General features: G+C 42.3%; 1 protein-coding gene across 1 annotated transcript in view; it reads left to right on the top strand.

Moving 5' to 3' along the window:
- LOC129675262 (thioredoxin domain-containing protein 8-like) overlaps positions 1-6,664 on the top strand; it is a 59,843-nt gene that overhangs the window by 33,378 nt on the left and 19,801 nt on the right. The gene's annotated exons all lie outside the window — the stretch shown is intronic.

Below are 6,664 nucleotides of genomic sequence, written 5' to 3'. Positions count from 1 at the left end.
TTGATCCACCATTCTGTTTCTATGCCAGTACCATGCAGTTTTTATAACTGTTGCTCTATAGTACAGCTTAAGATCAGGGATGGAGATACCTCCAGAAGATCTTTTATTGTAGAGGATTGTTTTAGCAATTCTCGGTTTCTTGTTATTCCATACGAAGTTGAGAATTTTTCTTTCCAGGTCTGTAAAGAATTGTGTTGGCAATTTGATGGGAATTGCATTAAATCTGTAGATTGCTTTTGGTAAGAAGGCCATTTTTACTATGTTAATCCTGCCAAGCCATGAGCATGGGAGATCTTTCCATCTTCTCATATCTTCCTCTAATTCTTTCTTCAGAGACTTGAAATTTTTTTCATACAAGTCTTTGACTTGCTTGGTTAGGGTTACACCAAGGTACTTTATGTCATTTGTGGCTATTGTGAATGGTGTTGTTTCTCTAATTTCTTTCTCAGCCCTTTTGTCTTTTGTATACAGGAGTGCTTCTGATTTTTTTGAGTTAATTTTGTATCCGGCCAATTTGCTGAAGGTGTTTATCAGCTGTAGGAGTTCCCTGGTAGAGTTTTTGGGGTCACTCATATATACTATCATATCATCTGCAAATAGTGATAATTTGACTTCTTCCTTTTCCATCTGTATCCCCTTGATCTCCTTCAACTGTCTTATTGCTCTAGCAAGGACTTCCAGCACTATGTTGAAGAGATATGGAGACAGTGGGCAGCCTTGTCTTGTCCCTGATTTCAGTGGGATTGCTTTAAGTTTCTCTCCGTTCAGTTTGATGTTGGCTGTAGGCTTGCTGTAAATCGCCTTTACTATGTTTAGATATGTGCCTTGTATCCCTGATCTCTCCAGTACTTTAAACATGAATGGATGTTGGATTTTGTCAAATGCTTTTTCAGCATCTAGGGAGATTATCATGTGGTTTTTTTTCTTTCAGTTTGTTAATATGGTGGATCACATTGATGGATTTCCATATATTGAACCACCCCTGCATACTTGGGATGAAGCCTACTAGGTCATAGTGGATATCTTTGATGTGTTCTTGGATCCAGTTTGCAAGTATTTTGTAAAGTATTTTTACATCAATGTTCCTAAGGGAGATTGGCCTGAAATTCTCTTTCTTTGTTGAGTCTTTGTGAGGTTTAGGTACCAAGGTGATTGTGGCTTCATAGAATGAGTTTTGTAATGTTCCTTCTGTTTCTATTTTGTGGAATAGTTTGAAGAGAATTGGAGTTAGCTCTTCTTTGAAGGTCTGGTAGAATTCTGCGCTGAAGCCATCTGGTCCTGGGCTTTTTTTGGATGGGAGACTTTTGATGACTGCTTCTATTTCTTTGGGGGATATAGGACTATTTAATTGATTTACCTGGTCCTGATTCAGCTTTGGTAAGTCAAATCGATCAAGAAAATTGTCCATTTCATTTAGGTTTTCAAATTTTGTTGAGTATAGACTTTTGAAGTAAGTCCTAATGATTGTTTGGATTTCCTCAGTGTCTTCATTTCTGATTTTGTTGATTTGGGTGGTGTCTCTCTGCCTTTTAGTTAGCTTGGCTAAGGGTTTGTCAATCTTGTTGATTTTCTCAAAGAACCAGCTCTTGGTTTCATTGATTCTTTGAATTGTTTTATTTGTTTCTAATTGATTGATTTCAGCCCTGAGTTTGATTATTTCCAGCCGTCTACTCCTTTTTGCTGTGTCTGCTTCTTCTTTTTCTAGGGTTTTTAAGTGGGCCATTAGATTGCTTGAATGAGCTGTCTCGAATTTCTTCTTGAAGGCACTTAGTGCTATGAACTTTCCTCTTAGCACTGCTTTCATTGTGTCCCACAAGTTTGGGTATGTTGTGTCTTCATTTTCATTGAGTTCTAGAAAGGCTTTAATTTCTTTCTTTCTTTCTTCCCTGACCCAGCTGTCATTTAGTAACAAGTTGTTCAGTTTCCATGTGTGTGTAGGCTTTTTGCTATTTCTGTTGTTGTTGAAGTCCAGCTTTATTCCATGGTGATCAGACAGGATACAAGGGATTATTTCAGTCTTCTTGTATCTGTTGAGGCTTGCTTTGTGACCAACTATATGGTCTATTTTGGAGAAGGTTCCATGAGGTGCTGAGAAGAAGGTAAATTCTTTTGTGTTTGGGTGTAAAGTTCTGTAAATGTCTGTGAGGTCCATTTGATTCATGACCTCTGTCAAAGATATTGTTTCTTTGTTTAATTTCTGTTTTGTTGACCTGTCCTTTGTTGAGAGTGGGGTGTTGAAGTCTCCCACTATTAATGTGTGGGGATCTATATGTGGTTTAAATTTTATCAATGTTTCTTTTACAAATGTGGGTGCTCTTGTATTTGGGGCATAGATGTTCAGGATTGTGATGTCTTCCTGGTGGAATTTTCCCTTGATGAGTATGAAGTGTCCTTCCCCATCTCTTTTTATTAATTTTGGTTGAAAGTCTATTTTATCAGATATTAGAATGGCTATTCCTGCTTGTTTCTTGGGTCCATTTGCTTGGAAAGTCGTCTTCCAACCTTTTACCCTCAGGTAATGTCTACCTTTGTGCCTTAGGTGTGTTTCTTGTATGCAACAGATTGCTGGGTTTTGTTTACGTATCCATTCTGTTAATCTGTGTCTTTTTACTGGAGACTTGAGTCCATTGATGTTGAGAGAGATTAATGACCAGTGGCTGTTAGATCCTTTGATATTGATGTTGGCTGTGTTCATAAGGTTGTGTGCTTGGTTGCTTTTTGTTTTGCTGTAGTAAGGTTAATTATTTCCTGTGTTTTCTTGACAGAAGCTAATTTTCTTGGGTTGTATTTTCCCTTCCAGTGTCTTCTGTAATGCTGGATTTGTGTGTAGGTATTGTTGAAATTTGTTCTTGTCATTGAATATCTTGTTTTCTCCGTCTATGAGGACTGAGAGTTTTGCAGGGTATTTTTTGGATTTAACATTTTCTTTGACAGATACGTCGATTTCTTCCATTGTATCTTCTACACCTGAGATTCTTTCTTCCATTTCTTGTATTCTGTTGGTTATGCTTACCTCTGTAGTTCCTGTTTTCTTCCCTAAATTCTTCCTCTCCATTATTTCCTCCATTTGTATTTTCTTTAATTTTTCTAGTTCTATCTTCAGGTCTTGAGTTGGTTTGTTTACTTCCTTCACCTGTCTGCTTGTATTTTCCTCTTTTTCTTTTAGTTCCTTCAACTCTGTCTCTTTTATTTCTTTCAGTGATTTAATTATTTCTTCTCTGAAGGCCACAAGCTGTTTGGCTGCATCTTCCCGTATTTCTTCATGGATGGCCCTAATCTGCTTGTCTTTATCCTCCTCCATTTCTTTACGGATAGCCATGATCTGTTTGGTTTTATCTTCCTCTAATTCTTTACGTATTTTATTTGTTTCCTCTATTATCCTCTTCATCAACATAGATGTAAGGTCATCTTCTTGATTTTCTATTATGCTGCATTGTTCAGGGCTATTCGCCTCTGGATGGCTGGGTTCTGGAGATGCCATATTGCTCTGTCTTTTGTTGGTTGAGCCTTTACACTGACTTCTACCCATTGGGCTGATTTAGGTGTTGGCTGTTAGTTTCTGTGCTTCCTGGAGTCCTGAGGTAGGGAGTATCCCCTTGGCCGGAAGATGATTTTTCCTGAAGGAGTCCTTCTCTGCTTTTTGGTTATGGTCACTGTATGGCCAGTGTTTCTCAGGAGTTGCCACTGCTCACCTCAGGTTTATAGCCCTGAGTAGTAGCTGTGGTCTATGTTAGGCAGGGGGGGATCTCCTCTTACCCATAGAATTTCTCAAGACAGCTGCCCCACTGCTGGGTTTCTTGTTATAAATTTAGTGTGCTGCTGCTCACTAAATTTCCATGTACAGTCTTCTTGAAGAACCTGCTGATTCCCTAGCTGTGGGGTTTTCTCCCAACAGGAAAACTCAGTCTGTTATCCTGGGGCGCACAGTTCTGTCCGGGAAAGTGGGAGGTGCACTCAGCAAGTCTCTGGGCCAGAGGCTGATTGCTCTGCTCTGGACCTGGAGAATGTGCACCTAGGTTGAGTTGGCTCCTGGGGGCACTGTTCTGGTCTGGAGGCTGGGTGCCTCACTCTGGACCAGAAGCTGTGTGTCTCTGTCTGGGATGGCAGCTGCCAGCACTGCTCTGGTCCAGACGCTGTGGGTGCAGCCCTCTTGAAGGACCAGGGATTCCCACAGTTTTGACAGTCTAGCTAGGAATAACTGGTTGATCCTTGGCACAGTATCTGAGGGCTGCTGTAATGGCTCTCTGGCTTTTGTAGGTCTGAGGATGCAGCTGTGTGTCCCAGTGCCCCAGGGGAACGCAACAATGGCGGCAGAGCACAGTGCTCCTCCCTGCACTAGAGTCTGTGTGAGTCCAGGAAGTGTTTTGGTGCTGGGTGTCCTAAGCGTTAGAGCTGCTGACCCCCTCCGCTGGGGGTTTCCTCCTGCCAGAGACACGCAGTCTGGTGCCCTGGTGCCCTGGTGCCCACAGTTCTATCTGAGGCGGCGAATCACGTGCGCAGGCAGGGCTCTGTGCAGGCAGGCGCCTGTGTCCCGGCTCTGGGTCCGGACTGGCTCTTGGGGCACCCGGGGAACCCGAGTCTTTTCCAGGGGATGTCTGGGTAACCTGGGGTCGGTCCCAATTGTTTCCTACTCCGTGGGGTTACCTCTCGACTGGGAAATCCAGTCTATGGTGTTGTGGGCCCACAGTTCAGTCTGGGTCCGTGACCAGTTTGCGCTGGCGGGTAGCTCTGGTCTGGCGACCAAGCGCCTGGCGGAACCGGGATCTCTTCTGCCATTTAGCCGGGTGAGTTAAAGCTGATTGAATCCCCCATGGTGGGGTATCCTCTCACCTGTGAAACACAATCCCTTGTGTTTTATGGCCGCGAGTTCTGATTGCTGGTCACTGTGCCAATCCTGCTGTGCTGCTCCTCAGAATGAGAGTCCTCCCGGCGCCGCCATCTTGCCCCCCAGATTTTCTTCTTTTTGCCGGTGGTTTGATTTTTGAGGCAAGGCTGGAACTCACTATGGCCTGGCTCTTGGTTAATGAACTCCAGAGATCCACCTGTCTCTGCCTCCCCAGAGCAGAGAGAACAAGTGCATAACATCACATTGGCTATCTTTCACATGAATTCTGTGGGGTCAGGCTCAGGTCTTTATGGGCAGCTATGTCTCCAGCCCTAAAAGCCAAGTCTTTGGGGTTTTTTCTTGTTGTTTGTTTGTCTTTGGTTTTTGTTGTTGTTGTTTTGTTTTGTTTTTACTGGTGATGATACGGAGAAACTGTATTGATAGGAAAGTAAAATGATACAAGGATGGAGAGATAACTCAATGGCTAAGAGCACCGCTGCTCTTCCTGAGGATCCAGGTTCAATTCCCAGAACCCACATGACAGCTCACAACTGTTTGTAGCTTCAATTCCAAGGAATTTGGTACTTTCACAGACATATATGCAAGCAAAACATCAATGCAAATAAATAAATCTTAAAAAAAAAAACATTACTCTGAAAATAATTTAGCAATTTATCATAAGGCATATAAATTAAACACACACATATAACAGAATGTTAGTAGAAAACTAAAGGCCTATAAATAACTTAGTAGAGGTTAAAACCTAAAAATTAACATTAAATTAATCTATGACCTAACAATTGTGCTTTTTTTTGGGGGGGGGGGGGTTCAAGACAGGGTTTCTCTGTAGACCAGGCTGGTCTTGAACTCACAGAGATTCAACTGCCTCTGCCTCTCAAGTGCTGGGATTAAAGGTGGCATGGGCCACCACCCAGTACGATTGTGCTCTTGATCAAATAAAATGAAACAACACATGAACATTTATAGAGTAAACCTGTAACAGTTAAAAGCTAAAAGCTTGTGTCTTCTAATAGATCAATGATTACACATGAATTGAGAGGAATTATGTAAACTTCATTCATTGTATCTGAGGATAGAGCAGAGCAGGATACCTGTCAATTTTTTTTTCTTTCTGTGAATAAGTGACAGTTGGAGGGAAACGTGAACAGAAGAATTTTGTATTTGCTATACTTGTAACTCTTGACCTTTTGTAAGGGAGTGTATTCATGTATTTCAGGTAATCCTGTTAAACTCATTGTCCATGAAAAATTGGGAGGGATGGCTCTATCTCCTCTAGTCACTCTATCCATCAGAGATCAAGTTGGGAAACAGAAATAACGCTAACCAAAGATTTAACACCAGGAAGTAAATGCTTATTAAGTCTCCAGAAGGCAGAGTGGGGAGGCTCTGGATAAGACACCACTCTGTGGCATAGGCTATCCAAGCAGCCCAGGCTACTCCCTTTATAATACAATTGGCCTCAGGGTTATAATTCTTCTACCTCTACTCCCAAGTGCTAGAGTTGGAGTTGTGCCACCACACCCAGCTTGGAATCATCTTATTAATCTGAAAAATGTTCTCAAGCCTCAAAGGTCTTTGTGTTAATTATACAAGAATTTTCTCCCATTTCACCATCTCGAGGGACCACAGAAGAAAGAGCCCCCATCTAAGTCACAATTGACACAAAATTGTGAGGTGGGGCGTGCCAGCAGCAGGGCTTCTCATGAATTGACCTAAGCACTTCCGTGCGTTGCATCTCCCTCCTGCTTCTCCCTCCCCAGGGACAGCTCCATCTGGCACTGACTCCACTTGGCCAAGCTTTGGACACACTGAGTGTTA

The sequence above is a fragment of the Psammomys obesus genome, unplaced genomic scaffold (assembly GCF_907164565.1).
Source record: "Psammomys obesus unplaced genomic scaffold, mPsaObe1.curated_primary_1811, whole genome shotgun sequence".
Classification (NCBI taxonomy): Eukaryota; Metazoa; Chordata; class Mammalia; order Rodentia; family Muridae; genus Psammomys; species Psammomys obesus.
This window is presented reverse-complemented; position numbering and strand designations above follow the sequence as displayed.